The sequence below is a fragment of the Anomalospiza imberbis genome, chromosome 24, assembly GCF_031753505.1.
Source record: "Anomalospiza imberbis isolate Cuckoo-Finch-1a 21T00152 chromosome 24, ASM3175350v1, whole genome shotgun sequence".
Taxonomy (NCBI): Eukaryota; Metazoa; Chordata; class Aves; order Passeriformes; family Viduidae; genus Anomalospiza; species Anomalospiza imberbis.
In genome coordinates, this window is record NC_089704.1 from 6,901,488 (window position 1) to 6,924,477 (window position 22,990).

General features: G+C 52.3%; 1 protein-coding gene and 1 long non-coding RNA gene across 3 annotated transcripts in view; one reads left to right on the forward strand and one right to left on the reverse strand.

Moving 5' to 3' along the window:
* Positions 1 to 22,990, forward strand: part of ZPR1 (ZPR1 zinc finger) — a 437,500-nt gene that overhangs the window by 182,888 nt on the left and 231,622 nt on the right. The window lies entirely within an intron of this gene.
* On the reverse strand, positions 1,655 to 7,861 carry LOC137462127 (uncharacterized). 2 transcript variants are annotated; one of them, XR_010993581.1, is made up of 3 exons: positions 4,365 to 7,861; positions 2,960 to 3,053; positions 1,655 to 2,435 (listed from the first exon to the last, which is right to left on the reverse strand). It is a non-coding gene; the product is annotated as an uncharacterized lncRNA (long non-coding RNA). The 2 variants fall into 2 exon arrangements; XR_010993580.1 differs by having other exon boundaries at positions 2,960 to 7,861.

The following is a 22,990-nucleotide window of genomic DNA, read 5'->3' on the forward strand; positions in this document are numbered from 1 at the left end:
GTTATGAGACAGCACAGAAGTCCCACTCTACCCCTTATGGACCATCCATTGCCTTTTTATTGCCTCCTCTTAGCAGCTGCCATTCCAGAGCCAGAGTCTCATTTTTAAGGATCTGCCAGGCTCCTGGACACCTCTGAGATAAGGGCACTTCCTTCAGATCACCCCTGACTCTCTGGGCTGTGCTCTGTGGCGGGCAGAGCCGATGGGGGAGGCCCTGCGGGCTGCGGGATGCAGGATCCATCCCAGCAGCAGTGCCAGCAGCTGGAGGAGCCTTCCTGCCCTTCACGGCGGAGCAGGAGCTTTCAGCGAGCTGTCTGTAATGTTGGCAGCACCGTTAGCTGAGCTGACAGGATTAATTTAAAATCCCATATGGTGCAAGGCTTGGCTTTTCCCTCCCAGACTGCTCCCTGTGAGGATAGGGAGCTGCATTTGGTGTCCTGCTGCCACCTCAGCCCCATCCCTGCTGACCCCCGGGGCAGCCGTGGGCAGCTGTTGTCCTGCCCAGGTGCTGGTGCCACTCTCGCCTCTCTCAGGGCAGTAAAGCTCATCAAAGCCTGTAACTGGATGCTCGGAGCCATATGGACTTTCAAGGTCCTCTGTGGAGCACTGGGAGTGATTTAGGGAGTTTGGGGGAAGGGGGAAGTGCCCACCTTTGACCCTGGATCTGACACAGCAGCTGGAAAAATAAAGAATCCAGTTTCTGCGTGAAACATGCAGGGGAATGGTCCCTCCTGAGCGGGGCAGGGTGTCCTGGCCATGCCCTGTGCTCCCAGCAGGGTATTGGGAGCTGGAGTGACTGGTGTAGGAAAACCAGAGTGGCAGCACATGAACAGCTTTGGCTACCACAGGGCAGCCAAAACACAGGTGCTACTCATGAGTTCGGTTTGATTTAATATAACTTCAGGCAGGTGAATTATTCTTTCTGCACTTGTTACTTCTGCAGCTCCCAGCAGTGAGGTTTTGTTGTTAATGTTTATAAAGCCTTTTGAAATGTGGCTGCTGGCATGTGGGTCCAACAAAGGGAAGCAATTGTGAACAATGAAAGAATATTTTCCAAAATACAGTGTAGTAAAAGCAGCTGAGATAAGGTCTGCTCTCATTAATTTAAAAAATGATATTTTTCCTTCTTCTTTCAATAAAAACTGTCTGCATGATAAACTGACATCTTTAACAATTGTTTAAGCTGCACAGGTTTAAATATATACTTCCTGCATAGGCTGCTGATGAGTCACTAGTCAAAATTATTTATCAGAAGCTATGGCTCTGTGCTAGACAGCGTTAGACAGAGCTCTTTGTTCTCTGGCCAGAGCTACGTGGTTACCAAGAGCTATTACCAGGGCCCTACAGCTCTGCCCATGATTAAATGGTTCTGAGTCAACTTTAACATCTTTGGGAAGCTGGAGCAGTTTTGGGAAAGGGCAGGTAGGGTGCTGAGGATGCGGTATTTTCCATAGTGTGAGGGTAGAGGCGAGGCTGGAGCCAGGGAATGCTCTTAGAAATGCATTTGGGTGTCTCAGCTGCTCTGAGCTCCACTGTCAATTTTTGAACACTTACGCTCCCATTTCTTTTGATTGCAAACACACAAACACTCTCCAGCCAGAGTGAGAGAAAACTCGCCATGCAGAGAAAAGAGCAGACAGGCTACACCGAGGGCTGAGGGTGAGAAGAGGGATTTAATGAATGTATATGGACACACACAACAAGCTTTTAGTTGTGTGTCATGGGATGGGATGTAGCAAGTACAAGCATTTTAAGGAAGGTGGTTTGCCAGGTACCCTCCAAAAGCCAGCTCTGAGGGATTGCTGTGTTGATTTAGAGGCTGTTGGATTTGTGATTTGGCTTCACCAGGGCTGATATTTGTAATTACTGTGAGTCTGGAGGGTGTTGGCCTCACAACGGCAACAGGCTCTGCACAGGGAAGGGCGCTCGGGGCACGGCGGGCTGCCCTGGAAGTGGGGTGGGAGCGCAAAGAGGATGGAAATCACTGCTGACGGTGTTGGGCTGAGCCCAAGGAGGAGCCCCGGTGCTCTGGGGATGCCGAGGCCAGCACAGCGGGTTTGGGGGTGCTGAGGCTGCTCTGCTGGCCCCCGGCCAGGTCCATCCCTCTGACGCTCTGCTGCCTCTTGTCTCCGGGATCTGGTGCCAGCGAGCTCCGTAACAACCCCGTGCCCTTGGCTGCTGGAGGACGGGGGCTCTTTCTTCTGGTGTTGGCAGGGCTGGTCTCCCACACAAAACACCTTTATTTCCTTTTAATCAAATTGTCACCAGGAGACACGTCTGTTCCCACTCGCCTCGCTGCTTTCATCAGGGTGAGGACGGGGCCGTCCTTTGGAGCGGTGGATGTGGATGCAAAACACCTCAGCCAGGCAGGGCAGGGGGTATCAAAGCAGAGCCTGAAGAGGTGGGATGCCGGGATTTGCATACGCGATTGCCAGCTGAAATGCAAACGGCAGAGATGTGAAAATCAGTGTGAAGGGTGAGCATGAAAAGCAGGGGCAGGCTGGGGAGGGGGGAGCCAGGGCAGGTGGGGAGAGAAGCAGCGAGATATGAAAGAGGAGGAAAACGAGCACACAGAATATTTTAACTAACAGAAAAGTTTCTTGTACGGCAGACAGATGATGAAAGGGAGACAGTGAGGAATTATTAGGACAGAAGATAAGGAAACAGCAGAGATAGGAAATAATTATTTTGTATCTGTCTTTATAAATGAAAATGAAGGGCATTAACTTAAATAGGATTTAGATTTTCAGGGACAGAAGGGGATGAATTAGGAAGTGTTCAGATAGCAGCAGAAATGATTATTAAAGGTTGGGGGCTCTTGAAACAGACGCTGTGGCTGGGCCCGTGCAGAGGCAGCCGGGGTGTCCCGGGCAGGGAGGGGACACCTTGGGGTGCCCAAATCCCGTGTGTGACGGAGGGGTGCTCAGTCCTGCTGGGGCTGGCCGGCCCCCACACTCACCTTAAACTGAATCACTCCAAAAACCTGCATGGGGCTGTTTTCTCTCTCAAAACCCTCCTGGCTTGTGGCACATGGTTCCCCATTAAAGATGCTTCTGTTTAGGATAATGATAATTAGGAACACTTTCTAATATTGCTGTGGGGGGTAAAAATAGAAATCCACCCCCAGTAAGAACTTCCTTAAGGCGTGTTTTCTTCCCCTTTACATACAAGTAGAATGAATTCAGCATGTCAAGCATTTTTATTACATTCTAAAGCCAAACAGCCCTCGGCCCTGTTACATTTTCATGCACTTAAAGAGCACTTGCAAAATTCTTTTCATTTGCACTCAGTTTAATTTCAGATGATGTTTTCATCACTGTGCCCCCACTTTGCACGCACAGCCTCCTACCTGTGGTTATCCAGGAGAATAAAACTTCATCTGCATAACCAGAAATATTTATTTCCCTGGTTTGATGTGCAAATGGGCAGGTTGGAGTGAGCTGCAGATGGCAAATGTGGAGGTTTGGGGGAGTGATTAATTTGAAATTATATGTCAAGATTTCCAAACAGACCAGTGACATCGAGTTTAATGTCAGAAATTGAGCTATTTGAGCACAGCCTGACCTTCGGGGAGCTGCATGTTAATGACATTCCAGAAATACTCTTGGAAGTGCTGTGGTTTGGGCGCTGAACCACTTGGGAAAATCCCTTCTTCACCTCTGGCAAACTGATGCGAACTTTGAACTTTTGCCCTGATAAACAACATCTAACAGGCTTTAAATAAACCAAATAACAGTAATTTCTCTTAACCTCAGACTCTTAATAACACTTCTCTCTTGTGTCACTGTGATACACTGAACTTTGCTGGTAATGGGCTTGGCTTTGGTGCTGATGACTCCTCTCAGCTCATCCCTGTGGTTTTCATAGGGTCCTGCTGGTGCATCTGCCCGCCTTGTCCCCCCTAGAGGAGCTGGAGGATGGATTTGGGGGTTGCACTGGCCCGGCAGCATCACATAACCCACTGCCACCTCACTCTGCTCCAGCTGGAGAACTGAGGGGGGTGGAGATGCTCCCACTGGAGCCCCCGAGCCCATTGTACCCAGCTGGGAGCGAGGGGAGATCTCCACATCACCCTCCTGCTGAATCCTGCATGGAAGAGCTGGAGGAGTTCTGTGTCTGCTGCCTGGGAGAGGAGCAGGATCAGCCTTGTGAGTGGGCGAGTCACTTATTTATAACTCTCCCACTGAGAGCGAGTTTGTTTAATTTCTGGAGCAGCACAGCGCCGGCGAGTGTGGCTGTATAAATTTGCTAACAATAGTGTCTGAGCCTATATATAAACCTGAAGACACTGCAGTCCGCCGTGCATTCCAATTAACAGGAAGATGCATGATCTATGGCGTGCCAGAGGTGAGCTGGGACCTTACCTTGATGCTGCTCTTATCATTCCCAAACTCCCTGGGAGCAGTTGCTGCCTGTCTCCTTTATAGAGCTGTACAGAGCATTTGGTAGTGCCTGGTTTGTCCTCTGCTCTTGGGATTTTGTGCTCCTGATGTGTTCAGACCCACACACGTGGGTCCCTGGGGCTTTGGCCACTGGCCTCGTGCCCCATTTTCTCGTACACCTCGTGGCTAATTGCAATAACTGCGGGATGTCAGTGGCTTGGCAGACCCTCGGTGGGGCTGGTGGCTCGTGGTCCCCAGAGGAGGTGGCAGTGGAGAGGAGGGATGCAGGGAGCAGCAGATGACATTGCCGTGGGAAGGGCAGCACATCAGCCAGCAAACAGCTCCGGGCTCTGGAACAGACGTCACTGGAAAGAGGGGCTTTACGAGATGTCCATTACACTGTTAATTGTTAATTGATAAAATCTGACACAGAGTAAAGGCCAGAATCTGCATGAGTGAAGCTGAGCTTGTCCTGTAAATTACCCACGCACAGCTCTAGTTTCTGCCTTGGCTATTCTGTCAGCAAGAATAGGGCTATTCACCTGGTAAAGTGGAAAACCATGATTGAAATGAGATTTACAGCACAGTTGTGGGAAATAATCAAAATGAGAGGCCGCCTTTTCAAGCCACCCACTGCCAGCAGAGAGGCAGCCAAGGGGCTGCCATGGCTGGAGCGGTGGCTGCCATGTGCAGGGCATCTGGGGGCACCAGTGCTGCTGCCCTGGGTCTGGGGGAGGGCAGGGAGGTCAGGGGAAGGCAGGAATTGGGTGGTGGGGGCTCCCTGGGGCAGTTCCGGGTGGATTGACATCCACCAAGCAGCATCTGTAATGTACCTGCAATTGCAATATTGCTCATTATGGCCTTATAAAAATGAACTCATCAATAAGCACTTGAGCAAAGGGAGGTTCCCTCTGGGGCAGGGCCATGTGTCTGCTTGCTCTTTGTTGGGGAGCTGGCTTGAAAGTCAGTCTGAGCTCTGGTGAAGATGTGTGAAGGTTCAGAGGAGCAGAGTGGCCTCTTAGGTGGCACAAGGACGATTTATGCCCTGAGTGAGCTCACCGGGCACAGGCTCAGCTCCTGCTCTGAGCAGCTGTTTGACATGCAGCAGCCAGAGCACATTCTGCACCGTCTTAATGGAGCCAAGTAAATCCCATCAGCTCCAGAGGCTGCAGACTGGACCTGGGGAGGGGCTGCTCCAGCCTCCCGAGAAACCCAGTTACAATATCACCACTTCATGTCATGCAAGAGAAAAGGTGCAATTTAAAATCCCATCCTTCAGGTGCAGCGAGCAGCCTTTGGTTGTCAAAACTGCATTTCTTTAAGGCAGTGGCCCAGAATAAACTGGTAATGAAGAGTCATTTGACAGCAGGCAAGCTGGAAACATGTCTATGAAAATAATACAAGAGTTTCTAGTTTATCGTGCATTTAGGTGACTTATTTTTTTCCCTGTGCAGCTCCTCAACACCACAGGCACTTCAGCAGAGCTGTGCCTTGGGGAAGGAGGTGCCTGAGCAAGCTGCAGGTGTGTGTGGAAGGAATGTGCCTCACGGACTGAGCAGTGCCAGGCTTGTTCGGCTCCTCCGGGGCATAACCAACCCCTCAGTCAATTCTGCTTCAGGGGCAGAGCTTGGGAAGGAGGTTCTGGGTACCCAGCTGTGCTGCATTCCAGCTGCTGCAGCACTGACTCCTGCTCCCTTGGCCATGGCATCTCCCATGCCCAGCCAGTGTCCACAGTTGGAAATCACATCTCCTACACAGGACAGAGAATAGATGCCCATTCCTCGATGTTCACATCATCCCCTTGCAGTCTGGAAGCTGTGGCTGACAAGACCTATTATTTTTCCAGTTATCCAAACTGTCTGCATCGTAACAGCTTCCTACTTCAGTCGAGACAGCCTGAAAAGTTTAATATCATTTCAAATCAGAGTGCCAATAAAACTTGACATTATTAATATGATGTCAAGGGGTTTTCCAACTGCTTAGGGAAAAACAACGTGTCCCATTAAACAAAGCTCCCTGCATTGTGAAATATTAAGTGACTTTTCAACGAGTGCCAGCTGGAGCTATTAGTTTTCCTTTGGTGCTGCTGATGTGGAGAGGAGGTCTGGCTGAGAACCTTTTATGAAGACATTAGCCGGATCCATGCAGTCAGAAAGGCTTTTGCTTTCCGAGGGACCGCGCTCGATGTGGGCTGTGTCTGCCAGGATGAATTATTAAAGGCAGTAAATACGTTTGGAGGGCTGCGCCTCCCTCCCCGTTGATGCACTGGTTACACTGGGGAGTCTGGAGCCTCTACTGGGACTTGCAGCCAAGATTTCCATAAATGAGCCCAGCCCCCAGTCTTCTCCCAGCTCTCCCCACGGGAGCTGGGGAGCAGGGAGTGCAGCTGGTGCTGTCATAGAAAGCCTTGGCTTGGAAGGGACTTCAGAGGTCGTTTGGTTCCACCCCCTGATATGGACAGGGACACCTTCCACTGTCCCAGGTTGCTCCAAGCCCTGTCCAGCCTGGCCTTGAACATTTCCAGGGATGGGGCAGCCACTGCTTCTCTGGGCACCTGTGCCAGAGCCTCAGCCCTTCAGCACAGAATATCCCTCTCTCTGGCTTGGGGCTGGATGGGGTTGGTTGAGCTGGGGTCGCTGCCAGGCGCAGCCCTGGCTTGGCTTGGTGCTTGTTTTCCAGGCAGGGCTTCCCAGGGTATCCCACTGCTGCTTTCCAGGCTGGCTGCTTTTCCTGGTGGGTGCTCAGGCAGCTCACAGCCGGTGGGAGGCCTGATGTGCCCGCAATCCTTCCTTTGCCTCCCAGCCATTGTGAAAGAAAATCGCTTCATCTCTTTGTCCAGACTAAACATGTTCTGCACAAAAAAAGTTGAAACAGATTTTTTTTTTTAGCAAGCCTTTGGTACCACGCCCAGGACTGAGCAGGGATTTGTGTGCTCCAGGCTTTGTGCAGCACATGAAAGCCTCAGCTACACACGATGTTTATACCGGGCACGTGTTGGTGCATGTTCTCAAACACACCCCTGAATGCTGGGCTTGGCTCTGCCTCCCCCTCTGGTGTCCCCACTGGTAAAATAAGGAGGGCTTTGATGCCTCACAGGGGAAGTGCAAGAATTTAATTTAACTTTTATGAACTTCTTTGACAATACAAGAGCACTGCATATAAAGCTGGGTTTCAGGGAAGTTGAGGCAGTGATGTCCTACTTTTACCTCCGAGAAAGATCCCACATCTGAGCTCAAACCCTCCAACCCCCAGGGCTTCCAGCCAGCCGTGCTTGTGCCTTCAGGCCATATTTTTGACACTTTTAGCCAATAAAATCGTAACCCCCTGTTCCCATTCCAATGCAGCAGGACCAACAGCTTTGCTGCCTGAGCCATTAATGCTGCCAGGAGCCACGGGCAGGGCTGGAAAGGAGCCTGCTGCCAGCTCCCTTCCCAAGGGAACCACCATCCCGAGGGTCCCACTGTGCCTGGAGCTGGCACCTGCCCCAGAGCACCCAGCCACTGCCCTGGGGGCTGTCCCTCTGGAGTCCCTCTGCCCGGTCCTGGGGGCTCCGTGCCCCAGCCAGGGCAGGAGCAGCAGCTCCAGAGGTGGATGCTGCTTCAGCTCCCCGGTAAACTCAGCTCCTGGAAGGACAGCAGGCAGTTTTTATGCAGCCTTCAAGGGGGAAGAAGCTTCTTGCTGCCTTTTTCCTGCTGCACAACCTTCCTTCACCTTCCTTCTTTTAATGTCTTAATCAAGAGGCTGATAAAAGAAGTGATCCATGAAAAGGACGGGTATCTTGACAAGGCACAGAGGCTTGTGGCAGCACTTTCCCCACAGATCAGCATCCTCCACGCGACTGAGAGACAAAAAAGGCAGATTTTTGTACCCTTAAGCTTCCACCACTGCAGTTCAAAAGACCAATCTTTACAGAAAATAAATTTAAAGGAGAATTTTTGATGTATATGATGGTCTCTTGTGGTCGACAGGAGTGCTGCTGGCAGTATATGGAGTTATGCAAAGCCAGAGTTGGGATTACTTAAAAGTGTCTGTAGTTCTTTGATTAACCAGTGTGTATTTTATTTTTTATATGGCACAATCACAGCTCTACATTGATAATATCTTGCTATTATTGTTCGATACGCCGAGCTCCCCCTTTTCTTGCAGCATGAGGCTGCTTTTTAGGGCTCTATTTAAAGAATTCACTCTCTGCATGTTAAATGTGTGGGTTTACAGGAGGGTTTGTGCTCCTGGGTGTAGTTTTGGTGCGCTGCTGTGCCCGGTGAAGGCTGTGGAGGCAGGGGAAGCGCCTGTGGACCTGGGCTGTGTTGTGGGAGCCTCTCTGGCAGGGTCGCCCTCAGCATCCTCCTCCCCACACGCAGGCTGTTTTCGGGGCTGCCACAGCGGGAATGATGCCGATTTTTGTGCTCTGGCAGCTGTAGAAGCAGGGCAGGAGAGGCTCTGAGGTGCCGCAGCAGCTGAGGGGCCGGGGCAGGAGGAGATGTGAGGGCTCTGCTCTCCTGCGCGGCCCTGTTCGCTTCGATCCCCCTCAGAGCTGCTCCCCGGCCAGGCTGAGGGCATGGAGGCAGCAGAGAGGGGTAGCTCACCTGGGGAAGGCAGGAGTGAGCAGAGCCAGCCCGGGGCTGCAGGCTGAGCCTGCTGCAAGGGCAAGTTCAGCAGCTGGAGCCAAACCAGAGGAAACCGGGGCTGGGACCTGCTGGGCAGCACGTGCGTGCCCCTAACGCTGCTCCGCGCCCAGGCCCCTAAGCCCTCTGCAGCTTGGAGCAAGGCTATAAATACAGGCTGAAATGTGAGGCCGGCCGGTCTCTCCGGCTTCTAGCCCGTGATTTGTTTCTGTATTTATTTTGCATTTTCCTTCTGGCCTCTCGGTGCCCACAACAGCTGTTGGTGAGCAGGCCCTGAGCCCTGGTGTGTTGACATTCCTGTGTGATCCCTGTGCTCTGTGTGATGTGGAACGGGGAGGAACAGGCTGTGTGTAAGGCTTTTCAGGCTGTTGTAAGGGGAGAAGGGTGCACTCTGCGTCACCAGAGGAAAGGGCATCCTCTGTGTCCGTGCTCTGACTTTACACAGAGACCGCGATGGTGTTAATAAAGGGTGTGACAGCCTTGGCTCCGTGCCCTCGGAGCTGTCCTGGGAAAGGTGAGAGCCTGCCCATGGGCGCTCCAAGAAGGAAAAGGAGGACGTGGGATACGGGACCTGGTGGTGTGAAATTTGTTCGGTGCTGTTGGATCAGAAACGAGGAGGAAAGGGATGCTCAGCTCTTTCATTATTTGCCTCCTTTTATAATGCTTCCACTTTAAATAAAAATGAAGGTAGAGAGTAAATTTCACATCCAAAGATGGGTGTCTGCTCCTGAATAGGATCGATTTAGGGTCAGCGCTTCAGCAGCGCAGGATTTGGGTTTCAAAGGTTCCCAGCCACTCCTGCAGTCAGGTTTTTCTAAAGGGCCCAGCGTGATGACATTTACAGCCAGGATTTTCAAAAACAGCGTAGTACTTCAGATGCTGAACTCATGAAAAATCCAGTCATTTAATTTGTTAAATGAGAGCGAAGGTCTCTTCAGATAATCTCCCTGTCATTGTGAGAGTGAGGCAGTTCTGTGGGAAAAGCAGCCTGTTCCCAACTGCAGCTCCTTTCGGGAGCAGAACATGCTGGCCTGGAGTCACTTTGAAGTGTGCTGGAAAGGCAGGGAGTGACCTGAGGAGTGCCAAAGGCCACCCGATAGCGGTCAGCTGGGATTTGCATGGCTCCTCCTGGGAATTCGGAGATGTTTGGTCTTTGGGGAGCACAGCTGCCTGGTGAAGGAGCCTTGCTGGAGCCCAGGATGGCATTTCCCGATGCCTGGCATGGGGACGGGCACTGCGGAGGCTGCTGGAGTGAGCGATGGCTCTCCCAGGGCAGATAAAATTCTTGTGTGACAACTTGCTCCTAAGATTTCAGGCGCATCTTTTCCTTAAGAGACTCCAGCGGGCTGAGCACTGTCTGGGGATGCACAGCTTGGAATTCATGGCTCCCTCCGGCCACAAACTGCCTGCAGTGAGGACAGGGCACTTCATCTGCCTGTCCTGCTCTGCGCTGTGGGCTTGGTGATGCCTGGAGCCATTTGCAGTCCTCAGGGCGCAGGAATTCCTGTCCTGACTCCTTGTTTTGGATCAGGTCCCAGCTGGGGAGCAGAGTTTCATTGCTTCAGTCCGTGGGCATTGCTCCCGCTGTAGCTGTAATAACCCTGGAATGGGGAAATAACAGCTCCTCGTTCCCTGGCCCCTTTGCCCATGATTTGCTCTGAAAGCCAGAGCAGCACATGCAGACACGGGTCTGGCCACAGCGAGGGGCTTGTCACCTCCGTGTGTGCGCGGGGATTTGGCATGGTGCTTCCCTGCACAGCGACTGCAGGTGTGGAGTGCGTAAATCCCAGCTGAGGAGCCGAACCTGTCACTGGCCTTTAACTGCTTGGGGGCTGATTCTTCTCTGTAGTTAATACCTCCTACAATTAACAGTCAGTTGGTGGTTAATTAATGAAGCAATAGCAGCAGAACAGAGTCCTGGCATGGGGCAATGGGCTCCCACAGCCGTTATGCTGAGCTGTCCCCCTAAACCAGAACCAAGTGTGGTGTGAGGAGGGCAGAGCAGAGCCCTGTCCTGCTCAGGCTGAGCCAAGTTTAACAGCACAGATGGGATGGATCCTGTCTCCTCATCCTCATCCAACCTTCTGCTCTGGCTGGAGAGGGCAATGGAGTTTGGAGTGATGCCAGAGCTTTCTCAGGGTTTCCTGGGAAGGAGCATGTCAGCTGTGCTGGTGATGGAGAACATCCCTTCCCTTGTTGTTCTTCCCTGTCTGCTCCAGGGGCTGTTGCGTTAGAGGTGACTCCAAGCATGTGAACACCAGCTTACCAGCTTCCTTCCCTTTTTTACTTTTTTTTTTTTTTTTTTTTAAGTCCCATTTTTCTGTCTTGTCAGGTCTATTTAAGCATTTAATGAGGTGAGATAGTACCAATAAATTTAACACAGCACAATAACTCTGATGTGGGCCGCAGCCTAATAAAACTCCCATCCTTGGGCCGGGAAGGCGATCCAGATTGCATCTGGAGTGATTGCTTTGCTCAGGTGTTCCCGAGGTTGAACAAGGACTTTGGAGGCACTGCCACAAAACTGAGGTTGTTCACTGAGAGGTTAGAGCAGGTTTGTGAGGGTAAAGCTGCTGGTGGCTAATTGGCAGCAGGGGCATAGAGGAGAGGGGTCTTTCTCACATTTTCAGCCCCACTTTGTCCTGTACCCCTTGCACCATCCTGGGCAAGGAGCTCAGGCACTGCCCTCCTGATGGCTCTGACGCATTCGCCTCTGATGAAATACTCGGGGATTTTTGCACCATGTTGCACAGTGTAGAGAGATTTGTCCTTTGGCTGCTTTGAATGTCTCCTGAATGAGTAACTTGGCAGATTTTTATTTTTTTATCCCCTTCACTACTTGCAAATCTGTTTGCAAGCAGCTTGCTTTCTCGGGGGAGGACTTGGAACGATCCACTGGCTCCTGCATCTCGTTTACTGAAGCATCTCTGGCTTTGGCAGTGCCTTCTCTCGTGCTCAGAGCGGGCTTTTTTGGGCAGAGAGAACAGGGAAAGCCGGGTTTAAATTTCATGCAGGGGCATCTGCAAGTTCAAGACTTATTCTGGCACTTTGGCATGTTCATTTGTGGCTGAGGCAAAGTTATTTTGGAGTACAAACTAATTGTCTTTGGCTTTGCATATGTTTGAGGATTTTAATTGTGTCTGCAGCCTGATATTGCCCATTCATCAGGGCCAAGCGAAGCGATAGCTGAATTATCCTCGTTCATGCGGCCCTACACCTCACAGCAGTAGAGAGCAGGAAATTATAGGGAGTCTGCTGGAAGTGTGTGTGATCCAGAGCCCAGGGCCCTGGCTTGGCAGAGCTTGGCTCGCCTTCCGGAGCATGGCTTCCCTAAGCTCCCTTGGGCTGAGCTGCTTTCTCCCGGCTCTGTGCTGAGGGACGTTCTGTGAGAGGTTTATTACAGTTTTCAGTTCAGCTCTGCTGCAGTACAGTAGAAATAACACAATCCTGCCTTGGCTCCATCTGCTCTCGGGGGCTGAGGTGCAGAACAACCTTTAGCTCTGCTGGTACTCTAGCAGCCAGCGCTGGGGGATGGATGGATGGACGGACGGATGGATGGATGGATGGATGGATGGATGCATGGATGGATGCATGGATGGATGGATGGATGCTCTGAGGCTCCCTCCCCGCTCCCCTGAGGCACTGGTGCGGCTGGAGAGGAAATGCTGTGTTTGGAGACCACCCCGCTCAGTTTGGTGTTGGGCTGTGGGCTCCGTGCTGCAGGGAGCATCCTGCTGGAAATGGAATGTGCTCCTGCTGCACAAAACAACCCCGTGCTGCCTGGTAGCTGTAATCTCTGATGCTGCTTCTACCTTTTCATCTCATCCATGGCCATGGGAAATTAGGGGCTGTCCCGAGATTTGGAGCAGAGAAAGGAGCAGTGTGGTGATGGCTGCCCTGGGGTGGAATAAGGGACAAGGGCAAGGATGCCAAAATTACCTGCAGGATATTGGGTGTTAGCTGTACCCAGAACATCCAGGTGTGACTCCAACACTCAGGTTTATCATCATTATCTGCTCCAAACAAGTCCAGGGATAACTCCCTGCTCAGAGCAGGGAGCCTGGTTTCATCTCAGTAATGGATTCAGCAGTTCTTTGAACATGGGGTTGAAAGACAAGAGTCCCTTCAGGTAAGAGACAACTCAGAACACAAAAATGCCTGAACTGCTGGGTTTGGGGGCTGTAGAGGTCATGAACTCTGCTAAATTCTTTCAGCCTCGGGTGCTGGAGCTCCATGAGACAAAGCTGGGGGAGAAGGAAAACATTCCTGGTGCCCCTGTGCCTCCACAGAGCGGCAGCAGCAAATGTTTCCAATTACCCTGTGGAGTTTGCATGTGCTGGGTTATTCTGCTCAGTGCCGGAGGGGCTGGATTCCCTCACTGCTGTGGAGAGTCTGTGAGCCAACAGCCACAACCATGGAAAAACACAAAATCCAGCTTGGGCTTTCATGACAAAAATAAACTCTACCATGCAGAGGGAAAGTGAGAGATGTGGAGGGCAGGGAAGGGGACACGCTCGGACTGCACCCCCTCCTGGGTGAGAGGGAGGGTACTGACCCTGCACTGTGCAGCCAGGGATGGGTGCAGGGGAATGTTCCAGGAGTATAACATCTTGTGGCATTTTCGGCCTTTGAAAGGAAAACAGGATGGAAGAGTTTCTTAAAGCCAGCTCTGTGCCATGCTGTCTTCCTTGAGAGGATGAAGCAGGGAATGGTGTGTGGTAGGTTTCCATCATATCACTTAAATCCGCCACCACCGGGCGAGGGACGTTTTCAGAGAGACCTTGAGGAAAGGCATGGGGAACAGCTTGAAATATCAGGGAAGCTTTAGCACAGAGATGAAAAGCAGCAGGAGAAAGTGGCCGGTGCCCATGGAGCTGTGCAGATGGACAAGAACAATTCTGTGTGTGAAAAATAAGCTGGCTTTGCCTGGGACAGAGCAGAGGTGGGAGAGTCCCTGAGTGCTCAAGCAGAACAATCCAACCCTCGGGATGGAGCTTGTCTCGACCCTCTGCAGCCCGCAGCTACAATTAGGTTGCACCCAGACAGCTTGAGCCCTTCCCTTTCAAGTGTCTGAGTGCGGAGCCATCAGTGGGGAGCACAGATTGCTTCTGGAGAGGCAGAGCTCACTGAAGTACCGGGTGGGTGCAGGGGGGTGGGCCTGCAGGTGAGCTGGGAGCCCAAGGGGGTGTCAGATACTCCAAGAAGTGCCCCCTCAGTGCTCCTGGAGCCCCAGTGCTGAACACCCTGGCTGTGGGTGAGTGTTTCTTTAAAGCAGCCGCAGTGATCCTTGGCTGCCTGACAACCCAAATGTGGTGGCAATGCCATATGTTTCTGGCTTTAACCCTCCACAGAGTGCCCCAATTTCTCCGTGTTTCGATTTTAGGGATTTTTTTGTTAGATCCAGCTTCAGCAGCTCTCCCCTTGGCCGTGGTTGCTGGGGAGTGCTCTCGTCCTCTCCAGCCCTTTGTTGCTGAAGCAAATCAGGAGTGTCTCAGCTCCCTCGCCTTCCCACACGCTGCCAAGTAAATCCCGCAACTTTCTCGGGTGACGACATAAATTTGCAATGGTGTTGTACAAAATCTCCCTCCGAACCAGAGCTGCCTGGCATCCATAACAAGCTTATCAAAGGGTTCCTTTGCAGGGAGATCTGAGCCCTCCAGGTTTTGATTCAGAGCAGGTGAAGGCAGAATGTGCTGGAGCCTGATTGAAATGTGCGAGGTCAACAAAATAGAGCCGAGAGTGCACAATAATTGGGGAAGAAGCGGCAGCCTTGCTTTCTGCATGTGTTCCTGTGATCCCTCGGCTGTAATCTCCCATTTCCAAAGGGAAGCCTGTCTTGCATACTTTATCATGGTGCTCATTTGCACAGGAGGGCTCTTTCTGCAGAAAAGGGAGAAAACCCAAGCTAAAACCGTCCCTGGCTTTATTCCCCACTGTTCTTGTCCAGGGAGACATCCCAAAGGGCTGTGGGGAGAGGAGCAGCTCAGTATCCAGCTCTCATTTTATGGCACTCTGCTTCTTTCATAGTCTGATCTTTTTTTTCTGGGATGCTGCGGAAGGGGTTTCTGTGCTCTCTTAGAAGTTGAAAATCCCTGGCAGGATGAGGCATCAGGGCTGAAATAGTTGGGCTTTTTGGGGCAAAACTATTTGCCAGCCCAGATTCTTGCCTAGTCTTCTCCCTAGAAGAATTTACAGCTTTGGGGATCTCTGGTCTGGGGAATGGGTTTATTTTAAGTGTGTGCTTTCCCCAAAGGTTGTAACACTTTGTGGGAAATTCTCTGTTCCTGAACATCTGTGCAAATTAAACCCTTCCTCTGCTTTGGAGAGTGTGTTTGGGGGGTTTCCTCTCCTCTGCATTCTGTCTGAGAAAAGAATGGATTAAAAATTAAAAAAAAAAACCAAAACCAGGGAAGGGGGAAGAAATCTGTCCCCTTCTCCCTCCTTCCCATCTGTTGTTTAATCACCAGCTGTTTGTCCTTAAGCTTGGATTACAACCTCTCCAGCAGCCTGCTTGGTGCGGGGCCCTTGCTCCTCGCACACAGCATTCCACGCACACCGCTCCAGGGAGGAGGAAAATCCAGGGAGTTGTTGAGCCTGTTGCTTGGTCTGCCGCAGCAACATTAATTTCTTTACTCTGTGTGCTCCTGCTTGAGATGTCCCTGCTGGAAGTGCCTGTGATGGGGCCCAAGCTGGTGCCTCCCACCCCAGGGTTGAAGGGTTTCAGGTCATTGCTCTTCCTCCCACAGGACGAGCGATGAGAATCAGCCCTGACCCATGTGTGGTGTCCCCTTGGTCCCTTGCTGCCCTCCCAGGCTGTGGGAGACGAGAGGGCTCTGTGCTTGTCCAGGTGCTTGTCTCCTGCAGGGAGCTGTGGCAGGCACGGGGCTACTGGTGCCCTATCCAGGGAGTAGGCAGCCAAGAGTGACGCTGGGATTTCAGGATGGGTGCCAGCTCTGCCTCCATCTAGAAGAGCTGGAGAAGTCAGCAGAAAATCGAGGGACTGCTTAACAAGCTCTTTAGTGCTACTGAACGTGCTGAGCTCATCGGGGAGGCCATGGGCACCAAGTCTGCCGTGCCATGGACTCTGCTGTAGGTCGGGAGCCATCAGCCAGCTCCCTCTGCTCCCCATCCTCCTCTGGGGCAAGGCTCACTCAGGGCGAGAGGCACGGCTGTGCTCCCATCTCTTTTCTCCCTGCTTGCAGCACGTCCAGCTCCATCCCTGCAGCGTTCCCCACTTTACTGGGCCCACAGCTCAGAGCCGGCCAGTGGCAGCGACGCGGATCCAGCTGCACCACAGCTGCCTGGAGACAGAGCTGCCAGAGCCTGATCATCAGCACACCGGATGGCTGCAGCCACCAGGCTGATTAGCAAACATCCCCCCGCAGCCCCAGCTCCGCACCCGCACGGAGCCCGCGCTCCGCAACAAAGAGCCGGAGGTTGAAAGCGGCACCGGCTCCCCGGGCACGCGGCGGAGCTCCAGCAGCGCCTGCCAGATCATCACTAATGATACTCGGATCAAATGTAAACTATTCTTAGACACCTGTGTCAATCGGGGAGGACAAGAAGAAAGCAGAAACCCAGAGCTGCTGAACACAGCATCCAAAATATTTTTATAGATTAGTCCAAGCTCTTTATTTCTGAGCAGGTGAGGTTCAAAGGAAAGCAGGGCATGGCAAGTGGCCCGGTGCACAGCGCTGGGAAAGGATTGATTTAGCTCTGAGTTTGTACTCAAACAAAAAAATCAAGGGGGGAGATGGGGCTGAGGATTTTGGGGCGCAGCTCGCAACAGGGGTGTGGTGGGGTTTCCTGCTGGAAAAGCTGGAGATGGGATGGACACTGCTCCTGTGTCCTGTAGGGGAACCCCAGGCAGGTGTTGGACATGGTGTTAGGTATGTTTGGGTGTGGGAGGAGAGGAGGAATTGGCTGCCCTGGTTTGAATCACAGCAGAGAGTTCAGAGCTGGGGGCCAGGGTCAACACTGGCAAGGTTGGCGTGTGGCCTCAAAAAGGGCTGGCTCTGATATGGCCTCATCCAGCTCCAGTGCTGAAATCAGTCTCTGGAAGAGGGGACATGCTGTGACCCGAGGGGTGCTGACAGTGCCTGCTGTGACCGTGGGGTCACCTGCTTGCACTTTAGGGGAAGTCTGGGAAATGGCTTTGAAACGGGGCTTTTCATCTCGAATTTCCTGGGAAACCCAAGAATGCAGGAGAGAGGAGCTGCTTGGAGTCAGGAAGGCCATACATTCGCTGGTTAATGCCTCACCAGCAAAGAGAGTTTCCTTACATGGGGCTAATCATTTACAAGCTGTATGTTTAGATGTGTGGCTTTAAGCTATTACCTCATGCCCCGAGTATGTGGATCAGCTTCCTGGCTCCGGGTGGGGTTTCTGGTTGGGTCTTTGTGCCCCTTGACAGCAGAGATTGGTCATACAGCGAGTGCCAAAGCCAAGCTCGCTCCTTCCTGCCTGGTAACCATCAGTGCCAGACTCTGTCTTGGAAAGAAAACTCATATTGGGAGTGTGGGGATCCCACAGTGCTCGAGCTGCTGACAGCATCTCTTCTTTGGCTTCTGCAGAGGTGGAAAAAGTGTAAATGAGTAGCAACCTCAGCCTTTGCCTTGGAGCTTTTGGGGATGACCCAGGAGAAGCCTTAAATGCAACTCAGAATAATCTAAAAGGGATGGTGACTGACAGTTGTTCCTTGAAGGTGGAAAATGTGCTCCCAACCCATTAAACCCCTGGGACTGGCTCTGGGATGGGTCTGTTTGCCTTGGTGGTGCCACGTGTGGTGATGATGTGCTCTGGTGCCACAGTCAGTGAAGGCAGATGTGGGATCAGGAGAGCTCTTCCCTTACACAGCATCACTTTGATTTTTCTTTCCTGTTACCTGCAAGTGAGGAATGCTGCTCTCCCTAGCTCTGCATTATTCCAACCCCCAGCTCCTCTCTCCCTGAACTAATAAGGAATTTTGAGCAGGTTCATGGCCTTGTTTGTTTATATCCGGCCTAGAAAATGCTTTTCCTCCCCCTGCCTCTCTTGCTAAAATGTTTTCTGAGATTTATTTGTAAGCCGGTAAATACAGAGTAAATAGCTTTAATTTAATTTACCAGCCTGCTGTAAGGAGCTGTATCTGCAAACAGGAATTCCACCAGTCCCTGCTGAGTGAAGAAATGTCTGGGTGCTCCAATATTTTCTGGGTTTTTTTTTTCTTTTTTGCTCCTCTTCCTAAGGAAGAAACTTTTTCCTCACCTTCCAGAGGCTCCAGGAGCTTTGCTTGTGGGGTGCTCAGAGTACAGGGCGGATATTTTGTGCCAAAGGTGACAAATTCCCTCCTGACCCCTGAGGAGGGAAGGCAGTGAGCTGATCCTGAATGGGGCCAATGCTGGCCCAGTTTGAGGTGCCAGAGCCCCACAGGGCATCTCCCACCTTCCACCCACCTGCACTCCAGAAGACGTCATTTCCAGATTTTCTCACAACTCTTGGAGTCTTCCTGGTTTCTGGAATGTGCTTGGCAGGCAGGCTTTGGTGCCTGGCTCTTTCTATAAACAGTGTCTCTACGGAGACGTGAGCGAGGCGCGGGGTTTTATGAATGGGGAATGTTGGTGGCATATGGAGGCAGCGCTGAGCCCAAAATGAACGTGAGAAAAGAGGGAGAGGGTGCGAGCTGGCTTTCAGCTCAGAGGTGGCTGAAGGAGCGACATTCCCGCCCGCTCCCCGCCTGGATGGGTGCCCAGGTCCCTGCGGAGCCCGGCAGAAAGGGGCGGCTCGTCGGCACCCAAGCTTTTGGGAAGACAGGGCCGATGATGAAACCACACCTTCTCCTCTGCCCATCTCCAGCTCTGTCCCATCTACCTCCCCTCCCTCCCGGCCCCGTGGCTCTGGGGGAAGCTGCTCATCCCCGAGGAGCTCTGGATCCTCAGAGCATGGCCGGGAGCCCGGAGCAGGATGGGTGGGAACGCAGCAGAGCTGGCAGCCTTGGCACATCAGCCAAGATAAATCCTGGACGAAGGAGGCACTGACGCAGGAGTTTGCTGTGCCCTGTGTCGTTCCTGTAGCTGGGGCTGGCGCTCTCCCAGTCGATCCGGTGCTGCTCGTGCTGCTGGGCCCGTGGCAGGGCTGCAGTGCTGCTCCAGGTTTGCTGCTCCCCGCGGCTGCCTGCGCCTGCTTTGAGCTCCCAGTTAAGAGATTTGCCAACTGCAATCTCTTATTTTACATCGATTTGTGAGGAGGTTCCCCCACGCACCTCTCCCACCCGCCGCTGCCTCTGACAGCTTATTTAGAGGGGGCTGGTGCCCAGAGGTAGAATTTGCAAACAAATAACTCTCACCCGACATGACAGTGCGGAACTGGCTGCGACAATCCGCCGGCGCTGGCTGACGTGACAGTGACAAGAGGAGTTTTGCGCTCATTAGTTTTCCCAACATAAAGACTCCAGCTCTGCCCAGCCCTCGCCGCATGTCACCGGGAACAGACTCCTCCAGCTCCCTTCCAGCTGCTGTGCAGATGCTGTGACTGGCTGGGGTTGTGGGGGCCTCCTTCCCCCTCCCCAGGGAGCTGTACTGGTGCTGGTGAACTCCAGCCTTGTCTCTGCAGCTACAGGAGGGTTTTACCCCTGGGTGTGCATTTAGGACATGCATTAGGATGAATCCACCTCTGGTGGAAGAAGGGAGAAGGGAAGGGATGAGGCTGCCTTGTTTCTGGTGCTTAGTGCACATCTGAGATGTTCTTCTTGTCTGTGGTCACAGCAACTTCTGCACTGATTTTCCTTACTTTTAATCTGAAGTATTTGCAGTTGCCACGAGTTGCATTCTGCAGCGTGATCTCCATTACCTTGTTATGATGGGAGTGTGGGTGGCAGCAGGGGAAGAGAAGGAGCAAATCCTCCCGCCCCTGGAACTGCACTGCTGGCTGGGATTTGTGACAGGAGTGCAGAGGCTGAACTCCCTGGGTCTGCGAGGGCTGAGTGGGGATGGAGGGACTCCCCAGTTTCATAATTTAATATTTTAACTCTTGGGCAGTCTGTCTGGCAATGCATCTGCCCACTTAGGACCACTTACCTGATGGAAAATCCATTAATTCTGCGATTTCAATTGTTGGGGGTTGGAGGAACCCCTTCTCCACCCTTCCCCTCTCCCACACTGCAGCAACCAAATGCCTCAGGGGCAGCTGCTGCAGGTCCACAGCCCAAACCCACCCATCTCCCCAGAGCAGCCGCTGAGGACACCTCTCCTGCTGGGGTGCAAGCGGGCTCCCATTTTTCCTAATTAGTCATGATGTCTTGCCCATCACAGGAATAAATAGCAAGCTTTCCCTGAGGGTGTGAGATGAGAAGCACTATTTATCGTTGCTCTCAGAGGAAGCTGACAACATGACAGGTGAAATATCAGGAATAATTAAGAAAAATAAGGGCTTTATGTACTTTATTGCACTACCAGCAGGGATGTATTGCCAGCAACTCGTGAACCCTCTTGTGTGCCCCCATCCTCCTCTGGGCTGCACTCCTGTGTTTGTGCAGTGCCTTGTGTCCGGGGCTCGGTCACCACTGGCCCTCCCCACAGGCACCCTGGGCTGCCCAGTGCTCCCGGGCTCCAGTTTCAGTGGAGCACAGGCACCAGCTCAGTGGTGGCTTCACCCTGCAGTCAGGGTTCCAGCTCTGAGGTGTGTCACAAACATTTCTTTTGTAACTCCTGTTCTCCCAGTGAGCTCTTTGTCCAGGAGACACAAAGGAAAAACCCCAGTAGCCTGTGTGTGACTTGGGGATTTGAGCTTTTTTCCAAAATGTTGGCCTGGGAAAGTGGCTGAGCCCATGAGATGTGCGGTGCCAGGGCTGCAGCCGGGCTCACGCCCTGCCTGGGATGGCTGTGCTGAGGAGAACATTCCCCCACTTCCATGGGGAGCTCGATGACAGGTGATGCACAGGGGAAGGGGAGCAGCTCTGGCGACCTGGTTTTCCATCACAGCATTACCTTGCCCTGGGGAGCTCCTGGTCCGCTCAGGCTGATCTGGGCTCCGTGGCCTCCTCGGGAACTCGGTGCCAGCTGCGTCCCGCCCGCGCTGGGAGATGTGTTGGGTTATGAGGCCGGACAGCTGGGGAGCTCAGGAACTGTATCTCCTCAAACAATGTGAAAATCTGATTACAGCAAGTGTCACTGGGCATCACTTAACTCTTCCTCTGCAGCCCCAGCCTCTCCTGACAGCCATAATAGATCTCTCGGATGCATCCTACACGGGAATAAAATGCCCCGTCAAAAGCGCTTAAAATCCCTCAAGTTTCGGGTTTGCTGATCACATCTCCTCACCAGCTCGGGCAGTTTCGGGGCCACCCAGCCCACACTGAGCCTCATTAGGGCTGTGCAGCCGCGTTCCCAGGCGTGGGCAGTGAAATGTGTCTGGATTTTGGCACTTGGGAGAAGAGCCATTATGTGCCACAGTCCTCGTCCCCTCTGGCCATGTGCTCCCAGGGCTCACTGGCCCTTTCTTGGAGGCTTGTGAAAGGGACCTTTTGTCAGGGGAGTAGAAATCCAGCAGCAAACAATTCTCAAATTGGGAAACACTGCTCTTGGGGCACTTATATTTAGCTCTCTTGCAGCACTGTCCCTTCAATTTATCCTTGTGCTTTTGTCCCTTTAACCACGGGCACCAGGGTCTGAAAGAGAAAGATGCCGGTGAGGAACAGCAGCTGCTTCTTGCAGAGGTGAAGGTATTTTTAACACAATGCCCGAGAAAAATGAGCTTGTTTCCTCCACCCTTCAGTCCAAATCAGCCTGTGAAGAGGCTCTAGAGGAAAGAGAAGCCCGTGTATGTCTCTCCACAAAAGCATCGCGGAGACAAAGCCACATACAAAGGCTGGAGAGGTGCGTGAGATACACAGGCAGGGCTTTGTCCCTGCTGTGACTCACTGAGAAGCCAAGGTGCTGCCAGGGAGGCAGGAGAGTCATGGATATTAATTTAAAACATGCAGGGTGGCCAGGATCCCAGCCCAGGCAAAGGAGAGGATGAGGGCCGAGTCACAGCGAGCCAGGTCCCTGTCAAACTGAGCCTGGTTTTTGTTCTTTTAAATATTTATGGAGCCCTGTAGCACCTTGTGCTGTGGCCTGTGTTCCCTGAGGCTTTGGAATCAGATAAAATGTCCAGAGCAGGGTTTGCATCTCTGTGTGATGCCACTTCAGAGCCGTTGGTCACCCCCGGCTTTGGCTCTCACACTGAAGGTCCCCCCAGGCCCCTTGGGGACCTGGACATGGTGGGGGTGGCTGCTGTGGACTCTGCTCGACCTGGAGCATCCTTGTTGGGGGTCAGGGTCTGCAAGGAGTGGGATGTGCAAGGACCCAGGAACCACGTTCCCGACGGAGCACCCCCAGCTCCAGGGGTGCCAGCTTTGTCCCTCTGCTCCCAGAGACAGACACCCTGCAGGAGCAGCTACCTCATCTCCAGGAGCTCCTCTTCACTGGAGCCAAGGCAAGCTCTGGGGATATGCCCACAACTCACCAGTCCTGCGGAGGATAAGCTTTTTCCCCACCCCTTCCCTATCTTTAAAACATTTGTTTTCTTTATCAGTAGCTGGCTGGGAGCAAGTCCAACAAGTCTTGAGTTCAACTGTGCGACCCCTCCACTCGCCAAGCAAATCAGCCCAGATAAGATCTGGACCTCTGAAGCCAATTGTAATTTAATACAGCTTAAATTGTAAACATCCAATAGTGGCAAAGGAAATATGATCAAAGCCATTGATTTTCTGTAGTGGCACAGTGTCTTTTTGACTAATTCCCAATAATGAGAAAATTGAAACCTGTTTGCAGATATCAGAAGCCTAAGTGGTCAAGTAAATAATTAGCAAGCCACTCATTTAAGCTCTGAGTATGAAAGACCATTGAGGTCCTTACTTTCAAGTAAAATGCCAAAAGATGCTGAACATCTTCTTGAAATAAAATGGGGAAAAAATCACTTCAGGCAGCAGAAGATGGATTTCTGCTGGGAGAGCAGGATGCTTAC